This window comes from Corvus hawaiiensis, chromosome 5 (genome assembly GCF_020740725.1).
Source record: "Corvus hawaiiensis isolate bCorHaw1 chromosome 5, bCorHaw1.pri.cur, whole genome shotgun sequence".
In the NCBI taxonomy this organism is placed as follows: Eukaryota; Metazoa; Chordata; class Aves; order Passeriformes; family Corvidae; genus Corvus; species Corvus hawaiiensis.
In genome coordinates this window covers 66,559,400-66,569,988 of record NC_063217.1, presented here as the reverse complement: position 1 = coordinate 66,569,988, position 10,589 = coordinate 66,559,400, and the positions used below count along the sequence as shown (strand labels likewise).

General features: G+C 36.6%; 1 long non-coding RNA gene across 1 annotated transcript; it reads right to left on the bottom strand.

The window, feature by feature from the left end:
* Nucleotides 1-4,301: 4,301 nt before the first annotated feature.
* On the bottom strand, nucleotides 4,302-9,783 carry LOC125326380. The gene is made up of 3 exons (XR_007203794.1): nucleotides 9,671-9,783; nucleotides 8,227-9,021; nucleotides 4,302-5,952 (listed from the first exon to the last, which is right to left on the bottom strand). It is a non-coding gene; the product is annotated as an uncharacterized LOC125326380 (long non-coding RNA).
* Between the last annotated feature and the right edge of the window lie 806 nt (nucleotides 9,784-10,589).

Sequence of the window (10,589 nt, the reverse complement as noted above, 5' to 3'; positions counted from 1 at the left end):
ATTGGTTTCAAGGAGCTTTTCTAGATTTATATTGATGCAAGCAAGATTAGAAACAAACTCGACATCTGCAACTTTTATATTTATTACTAAGAAATCTCTGATTCTCAGACTGATCCACTACTGCTCCAAGCAACCCAGTCCCTTTCTTTTCCCAGTCCGGTAGAAGTAAATACACTTCTTTTGGTAAATGGCAGTGAATATATTTTTATCACTTTTAATGCTATTTAGCATTTAATAGAAATGTGACCCTCTTAGCCTTATACCTTGTCTTCTCCCTGCAGCATAAGTATGCCATTACCTGTAATTTCTGTAAGTCCAGATCCCAGTAGTCCACATATAAGGATGAGCAGAAATCTGGTGCTTGGCAGCTGGAAAGCATGCCAAGGTTCAGTGCTCCAAAGGCAAAATAACTTTTCTTACTTATTTTGAGTGGTATGAGTAACTTCTTCACTTCCACAAATGATATAGGAGTAAATCTAGAAGCATTAATCTTCCCAGTCTCTGCCTCTGCTTAATGTGCAGCCACAGCCCTTCTTCACCTCTGCACTGAGTTCCTTAGAGCTGCTCAAAAGCACAAGGGGGCTGCTTTTTCTATTAGGTTATACCAAGTGTTTCAACAAAAGAAGTGAAATCTTCTCTCTATGTTGCTAAGATTAATTTTATCTTTAAGGAAATTACCAAATAATTCCTAAATACAAGTATTTTCTGGCTATTTTCTTCCTTTTACACAAAGGAGTAGAAAAGCAAACTTTAATCATGTATATAATCCTCAGATCCTTGAATGTCTGTTCTATTTCTCTTCATGGCAAAAATCAGAGTAGAAAAATAGCATTTTAGAACAAAATAAATCAGTTTAAAATAATGACTCATAAAATCCTGAAGCCTGTGCAATTTCTTTTTTTTTTTTAAGAAATTGAAACAGATTGAAGTTATGTCAAAAAAAAATTTGTTTATTATATTAGCATATCTGCTCTGTCTTCCTGCCAAATCTGTTGTACAGGGAAATCATGGAGGGAAGGGAGAAAAGAAAGAAAGAAAGAAAAGGAGAACTAACAGAATTTTCAATATTATAATTTGGAAAATACTAACTAATGTGCGGCTGTGGGGATGTATTTTGGCATATGTGTTGAGCCAATTTTATGGGTTCAGCACAGTTTAAGCAGCTCAAGAGAATCGCTGTGACTGGAGGGGAAAACATTCCCCCTGTCTTTGTGTAAAGAGAAGCGATATTCCCCCTGTCTTTCTGTAAAGAGAAGTGATATACCCCTATCTACAGATAACTTACAAGTGACTGACTTATAAGAAATGCAAGTATATGAAACCCAACAGAGTAATATATTGTATTAAGACAATTGCATTTGGTTTTCAATGTAAATGAATAACAAAATATTCAAGATGACTAAACATTAAAATCAACAAATAAAACATGCATAATTGGTATGAGACAACGCTCAGATCAAAATTATAATCTAGTAAACATAGATAATTCACTGAATTATTTGATTATTTGGTTTGATTTGATATAATAAGAGCCCAGACTAGAGCCACAGATCCGAATTACTGATAACTAGCTTGAGTAGCTTCGGCTCCTGCATGGGCTGTCAATGTGTCTCTCAACTCATTTCACACTTGACCTCCTGGAGGGCAGCAGAGCTGTGCACAAACCTACACTGTGCTTTCTGCTCCTGGACTTTGTTAAAAAGGAAAAACTGCACCAGAAAATCTATATTGAAGTAGTACCAAAACAGAAAAAACTCATGTCTGAAAGTCTTATAAAAACAGAAAGGAAGGAAATAAATTCAAGAATTGAAAGCTCTGCCTACATAAAGACTCACAGTGCCTCTTAAGAGTAACACTGATGCATTAATAGTCGGGGCAGAAGTTCAGTTTAACTATTGCTGCAGCTTAAGGTACACAATTACATTCTTCAGCATTGACATTTTCACCTTGATAAGCATAATAATGCCATGCAGATGCAGACTAAAACCCATAATTTCAGCACTCTGCTTCTACTCACATTGATTATAATAAGGCATGGCACTGAAGCATGCACAATCCTACATTTAATTGTCAGCATAGCCCTTCATTTAAACAAGAAGTTAGTTAACAGGATGCCTGCTCCAACGAGTGTGGGAGGCATTGCAAATAGCTGGGGCTAAACAGAGGAAGTTAAATGCACCAGCAAAAATGTGCAAAAAAGCCGGTGAGGGCCTAAATTCACCTCCAGTTTCTCTGTGGGTTTTGATGCAAATTAAAAATAAAATATGATATGTTTATATTTGCAAGAAATAACCTGGGTTTGTTGGGGTTTTTTTTCCTTCTTTCCTTTGTTTTTTAAACTAGGGAAAGTTTCCCTGCAGTTAACTCTATATCATTAGGAAGCAGCAAGCCATATGATGACACTGAAAGACAGATTTTTGTACGTATAGAAATACCCAAATATAATAAATATGTCTGAGTTGGAAAAGTGAATGTATAATATTAAAAGAAATCTTATGTAAATTAAGCAGGACAAGGGTACTATGCACTGTATTTTTTTTTCCTAAGTCACTTCTGGGAGGAAGAGAAAAGCAAAATATAGCAAATGGAAAATTATTTAAACTGGGACAATAGTCATACATATACATATATACATATACTTCATTCGTACATGTATGTATATGAATCTATTGATTGAAAAATATCTACCTGATAAAAAATGAATATCAACAATACAAAAGTCTTATACCTGACAGAATTTCTTGTATTTTTAACTTGTACTCCATTGTTGCTTGATGCTTGAAGCAGCACAAGTTTGAAAAAAACCCAAACAAACCACACCCAAAACTCAAAACAACCAGAATAGCCTTGTTCACATCCACCACATAATTCTCTTTTATGATGCCATAATGCCTTGGTAATATATTTTAATTCCTTCTGATCATAGGAAAAGGAGAAAAGACTCTCAAAAATTAGTCATTTTGAAAGGGAAAGGGGTCTTTGCCCTGGCTCATTAAATGCTGTGTTGTGTTTTGTAGGCATAATTAACCATCAGGCACTACATGCACTTCGTGATATGACATATCCAAAGAGCTGCAGAAGTTCAGTGGCTCGTGGCTGTCTCACTCCGAACCAAGGAGTTACCTTGTGATCGCTGGTGGGAAAGCAGCATATGTCACATGCTGCGCTGAGGAGCTGGTGGGAGGTCTGGCAAGACATTGGGCAGACTCCAGGGCTGCCTCACAGTCAGACCACGTCTGCTCTTCACTGAAGGTAATGGCAGCCACAAACTCAGCTCATGAGCATCTGGCACTAGACCTGCTGGTTTATTTTGTTAGAAATTTCATGCTGTTGCTGTACTGTTCTCTAAAGCAAAAAAAAGTTGCCTCTCTGGGGTACCCCGCTAGCCTGACAAGATGCCTCTGCACTGGTTTAGCAGCAAAGCTATAAATTACTGTGCTGACTTATATATCATATGAGCCAATGCAAAACTATGATAATGTAATTAGCCCATGAGCTTGTAGTAAATACAGACTTCAAAGCAAGTACTGTAGCAGATTTATGCACATTTTCTGCCAATTTATTTCCAACTCTGCCTCAAACCTAACTGGGTATAATACTTCAAGGTTGAATCTCTGCCTTGGATTATGCTGGATGCAATTCATAAACTTGCAGTCAGTTCAGGTTTTGTTAAAATGACTTTTTTTATCCTTTCATATAAATTAAATGGGAACTCACTAACTTCAGTTAAATTTTGTAGACCAACAAACCAACAGGTAAATGTGGGAGGAAAGCCTTTGTAACAGATCATGGAATTCATGAGTGGTGCTGAGAACCACTCTTCAGCTACAAGCCCTACTCCTGCTTTGGGAATGCTGTGTTGCAGGCCCCAAGGAAAGGAACAAACTTAGGGAGCTTTTATGGGAGTGCTACACTGTGTAGCACTAGATGTTGTCAACAGAAGACATTTGCCATAGAAACTGTGTTGCAAGGTGATGAGCTGGCTTTTGGTAGGCCAAAATGCTGAGGTGGTACAAAGAACAAAGCAGCTGGATAGTAAAATCTCCTCATAGAGAATAATATGATGTTGGTGGTAGGACTTGCAATTAATTTAAAAAGTGCACTATAAATTAAGTGCTTATAGTTTTGAAGTGATGTGTAGTGCAATTCAAATGTTGGGTGCTCTAAACTTCTTGAGCTTTGATTATCCACTGCATTCATTAAAAAGAAAAAAGAAAAAAGAAAAAAAAGAAAAGGAAAACTATTTATTTCATGAGAGAAAATAGTTGAATGTGTTTTTATGAATCATTTAATATCTGTCAACAAATGATTACCAGATCTCAGAGGCAAAAATCATCTAATTGGCCCTTAGCATTTAGAAGCAGTTGAGTGATTGGGAGGATACTGCTACATAAATATTGTCACATAGTATCTTATCTTAATAACTAAATTATATAGCATTTATATGACAAATCATATTGAAGGCAACATGCATAAACATTTATTATTCAGAACATGAGGTGAGATGAGACAACAACTAATCCGTACCACAAACAGTGCTTTTTATACATTAATAGTGATAAACTGAAGCAGTCAGGCTAAATTGCCTCTATAAGCCAACTGGCAGCTCTGGAGTTGTCCTGATAGACCACAAGAGAGAGTTTCTTCAGTGATTTCGTTACACCTAAATTAATTTTACACCACATTTTGTATTCCTATAATGCTCAGAATTATGCAAAGACAGTGTTTGCTACTTCATGTGAGGTTACCTTTCAAAAGTAATGATAAAATTTATGTTGGAGGGGCAACACATATAAAGCTTTCTCCTAAAAATCTTGCTACAATTCCTTTGCAGGATGCTGTAAAATCAATAAAACACCATTATCATAATGCAGCAATTTTCTGTGCATTCTTCCTGTGGCTGATCATCTCACTTTCCTGTTAAGATTGTATCCTCCTCCTCTGCTTCACTGCTGCTATGACCACATTTTTCTGTGCTCTAATATGGGCAAGATGAAATGCTGTGCCTAAGTACAAATCTTCCTCTGTCATCTGTAATGGAGCCTAAATAATTTGTCTGGGTTATGTCATCATCCTGATTAACTCCAAGGTAACTTGAGTATATATAGAGGTCATCTAGCATTTGACTGGGATTGTCTCGGAGTTTTCTCACATCTGTCAGAGTGTTTTGTTCAAGGTACTAAGGCTGCCTTAAGCACTAAAATTCCTTTTTCTTTTATATCAGTCTTTGTTTTGCTTCCTTTCTTGTCCTTCTACCTACAGATGCAGATACTCATCTATAAAAATACAAGCCCCATACAGAAAACTTATTTTCCTTCAATACTTGGGGAGGTGGGGCAGAGTCATCGTCCTTGACACTGGCATAATGCTGACATAAGTCAGATCAGGTCTAGGTGAAGGTTCCATGGTGTGAGGTTTCTCATGAGATCAGCTGATCATGAGAGTGTGCCATAAAAGCAACAGAAATACCATGACTTCTAAAATGAGAAGAATGGATATAGCAGCATGTTTCACTCCTGCACTGCTGAGCAGTTTGTGCAGATGTCAGTGCAGAAGTTCAACAGTTCTGGATTTTCTACTATCGGTAATAGTAGAAAATGCAGTAAAATGAGAAAGAAACATACTGCTGTTGCTGCTGCTGCTTTCAAAATAAATATGTTACTAAAAATGCATCATAAATGTAAAATCCCAAAATGTTATGTTCCTGAAAATAATTGATAACATTTCCTTCTCAAAACATTGTAAACCAAATCACAAACATCAAAACATTCTTTAATGAAGAAAACCAGGTCAGATGCAATGATGTTGCAATATGTAGGAAATTCAATGAGGTATCTTTATCCCTTTTTCACACAGTCAGTACTGCCTGAATCCAAAAGAAATGTCTTGAAATGAATGTTCATCATTGCTTCCCAATCCCAACCGAACTCTTGATATGCAGTTCGCAACTTTCTAGAGCAGAAGGGATAAAATCAAAACTGAAGTGAGTCATGAATCTTAATTGAATTTTTTTAATAGCACAATTTTCAACAGTGATTATTTCATGCTTTCAAATTAATTTGAATATAGCCGAGCTTATGTTTCTACTTTAACCCTCTTTAAATTTTGAGTATATTTGTGATTTGAAAGATGTGGCATGGGAGATTAGATTTTTTTTCCTTATTAACTTCTTAATTGTTTGATTTCTGCATCTATCAATAGATGTGTCAAAGTTACTATTATGCTAATTCAGAACACTGTTTTGTTTTTCTTTTTTTATCTTGGTTATTTTGACAATAAGGAAAATGTTAATCCATTGCCATTGGAGGAGGAGGGAAAATAAAAAAAGTTTCAAATTAATATGAAATATCCTTTCTACTGACTGAATTTTGAGTATTGTTTAACTGAGTCATAGTCATTGTATCTACTTTCAGATGAGAGCATGACATGGCGTATTGCTGAGAGAATTAACTCCTAATGCAACTGCCATAGAGAGTTGACAACTTTTTTCCGGTCTTTATGACAGCATCTTTAGTACTAGTATTATACACTTCTTTCTGAATATATACCATATACTTTCAGAAGAAAATTCAATTTACCTTCTTGAAACATTTTCATATCAGCAGGCAATACAGGGACAGAGAGCAATATTCATGTGATGGGTGTGGCTGTATTTCAACTGGTCTGTTTAACTTGCCATATGAGTATGAAATAATTTTTAAAAGTGCATATTTAAGGTAAGATTCAGCACATCATAAACTAGATAAGACGGCAGTGGGGGCTGGAATGAGATGATCTTTAAGGTCCCTTCCAACCCAAGCCATTCTATGATTCTGTGATATATTAATCTGCTCCCCCCAGGCCAGCAGCCACCTTCCCAGGAACCTACCATCTCTTGCCCTCAGCAAGCACCTGCCCCCGCCCTCCTCTTTCCCCTCCCCTCCCCTCCCTTCTTCTCCTCTTCCTCCCTGCCCCTTCTTTCCTTAGCATTTGTTTCTCATCATCTTTTCATCTGTGTCTTTTTTCTAACTTGGATGATTTCATGTCCTTGTTTTAAACTGCAAGTATAATCAAATCAAAAACTTGCCTCTGTTCTTTCTCTCCAATGTACTTTCATTAAAACTACAGCACATGGAGCTGACTTCGGGACAGAATAAGAAAGAATCTGTAAAGTGTCCTTATTTCAATATTTGTTTTACCTTGAGAAATGCATTTTGTCTAATCTATTGCTCTATAACCATCTCAGGATTCAGAGTTTTCCCTTTTGTCTTCTAACTTCTCCAAACATTGCTGCTGTCTCAGTCTTAGCAGATCTCCATAGAAATGAAAGAGTGACTGCTCAGTTATTTCCCACATGACATCAATTTTAGATAGTCTAAACCTTGGTCTATTGTAATATACCTGAGCTCCTTCACCTGTTTTCCTGTTTAGTGCAGCTTAATTATTACACTCTTCAAAATCACACAATTAACACTATTTCATTTCATTTTTTAAATATTAAGAGTGCTTTCAACAGAATTAAGCTAAAATTAGATTGTAGTAACTCAATTTTCGCTCCTAGTCATTTGGGAGGTTCTTTTTTTTTTTTTTTTTTGATAATTCATTAAGAATTAAATTATGCTTATTTGTTCAAAACATCCCTCTGGCCTTTAATATCTTGAAATATATTAATCGTACCCTCACCTCCAGAGATGAGTCCTTGTTTTATGTGAGTTTCTCCTACTATTCTCTAGACCCCGGAAGATAACGATCACTTTTTTTCTGCCCATTTTTCTCTCAGTTCCAGTCAAGGACACTGAATTTCAGTTTTGGAGAAGGGACTTTTGCTAAACTACTACCACAGTAACAGAATGTGCACAGCAGTAACTGACAAATCTTGGAATAATTTGGTTAAAACAGGAATTCAAGCTTTGGTTCAATGGTTTTCCTTTCAATGAACCCAGTACTCAGATATTTTAAACCTGTATGTCAAAGGCTTTTGGCCTTTGCTTCAGTTTATTAGCTATTTAGGAAATTTGCATAAAGGCATATGGTCAGACTTCAAAACAGGTTGAGGTCAAAACTGTTTGATACAAGTCATTGTTATTCAGTTGTTTGGTTTTGTGGGGGTTTTGGTTCTCTTTTTCTTTTTAACAAACTGCACAATTTATCAGATATTGCTCAGAGATTGAGAAAGATGTTCAAGAACAAAAAATACGTGCATGCAATCCTTTCTATTTTTGTAGATTTACTTTATTAAACACTTACCATCTTGTATAGTCAGAGCTCTGAAAATATCTTGGTTCTCACAATAGTTATTCTTGATTTTGTTTTCTTCTGTTTCAGTTTTATGCTCTTGACTTTGCACCCTGAGTGTCTTGCCTTGCCCTCTATCTTCTTGTTTGCTTTTTCTTTCAATCAGCTTCATTCTCCCATGCCATTGTGGAAAGCACTTTTTTTCCTATACTGAGATTGGCTTTTTAGTCTCTCAACATAAGGTCTCATTTTAATTTGCACAGGGGTACTGCCACTCTTTTTGTACTCTCCAGTAGTGAAATGGTCATCATCCAGTTACAGAGATGCTCTAACACATGTGACCATCCTCACATACTCCCTGGGAGAACAAAATATTTCTTTATTTTCCTTTTGGAGAATGGAAAAACCTTTCTAAACTGGCCTTGCTTGTGGAACAAAGGCACCAACGAGAGCTCTCTATGCTCAATTTCCTGTGGGATGCTTGGGGCAGAAATGCCACTTTAGAACCAGCCTGGCATCTTGCTTCTTCTGGAGTTTGCCAGGAAGCCCATCCATCCCAGCTGGCCTGTTTCATCTCCAAGTCAGCCAGGCCAGGCTAGTGTGACACATGCTGTTGCTAGCAGGTTTTCTCTTAAGAAACTGGTGGTATATCAGCTATGAATTTCTTTCTCCAGTTCTGCTGGAAGATCAATAAATTACAGTAGAGGCAGACAAGAGTCAGTCATATCTTAGACTGTCCTGGCTGTTTCTTCTATAGTGTAACAAAACTTTGATGAGGATGAATTCCAGTTGTAAATTTACCATGGCCTATTCAAGACAAAGAAGAAAAACAGATCTTTTTAAAAATACATCTGCTCAAAAGGTAGGCATATTTTAGTTTGTTAAGAACTGAAACAGAGCTGGCACCTTCTTCTTACCTTCTTGTACTATTATGCCTATACTTGAAACAATCGACTGCCTGTTTACCTCTTACTCCTGACCTCCAAGGTAAACTACAAAAAGGCTGCTCAGATTAAAAAGTTCTACTGCATCATACACTTACATTTAAAACACAAGAAAATACTTAGATACACCCACTTTCTAATGCAGTTTTTCAGACTTAAAGCAATTATTCAGCAAAGGAGAAGTATTACTATTACAGAGAGAAATTTTATAAAGAGTTTGAGTTAGCAAAGCTGATATAATGCTCAGCATGACATTTATGTGATCAAAATTTGTTGTACAAGACATAATGCAGCAGCAAAAATAAACATAAGGCTGTATGCAATTGCTTTATTTTCATAAATATTGTCCAATATTTTTTTCCAGGACCAACCAGCAATCTTCCACCATTACCCCCTACATCCTGCTGCTTTTCCCTACTGCCTTCCCTTCCCCCACATACCCCTGTCTCCCTTTTCTCCTGTATTAACTCCCTCAAGCAATTCTCCTTTTAGCTTTGTTGACAAGCACTCACCAGCTCTCTCTCAGAAGGAGAAGCTGCACAGGCATTTACTGCAGTGCTGGGAAGGAGACCTGCAGGTAGTTTAAGAGCACAGACCTGAGATATCAAGTCATAGTAGAGTTATAATTGAGGTGATACTGGCTGATTGCTATTTGGCTTCTGCAGAAGGTAGGGGTCAGTTTGCTGGTTGCAGATACACCAGCTTTAAAAAATCCCTAAGAAAATTAATTAATTGTGTCTGTAAGGTTGTTTCAGAATTTTAAACTCTAAGATTTAAAATTTCTCCTGTGGGCACAGATGGAAACAATGCTGTCACTGCATTGGCAGTGGCACTGGTTGCCGTTAGTAACAGATTGAGCCCAGTAATCAGACCGGACTACTAATGGCTGCAAGTACACTTTGCCTAACCAGTACTGGCAGGAGGCTTTCCTTACAGTGATAAATGTACAAGCTGTGACCTGCATTTCATTTCCAACCTTGGCAAGCTAAAAGAGTCTGTTAATGAATGAAGACATTTTTAAGCATGTGGTTGTATGCCAACAGCAGTTAGTTGGTAATCCTCCATATCCATCTTATTTCATTCCATTTACAATTCCACTTGTAATCAAGCAGTAAATAAACTACTGATGCTTGGCCAGCAATACCCACATGACCTTAGAAAATGTTTGAAATCTGAAAAAAAGCAAAATATGCTTGTCAACAATATTGCTTTCATTTTCACTTCAACATGCAGATAAACAGTGCATTTGAAAGTCATTCTGAAAATAAACTGCAGCAAGCTCAGTCAAAACTTTTTTTTATTATTAAACATGACATACAAAAAAAAGCCTTCTGGAAATGGCTATTAAGACTAACATTCAGCATGAGGTATTTCTGATACAGCATATAAGAGAGTATATAAAACCCAATAATAAAATTTCAATAAACCCCA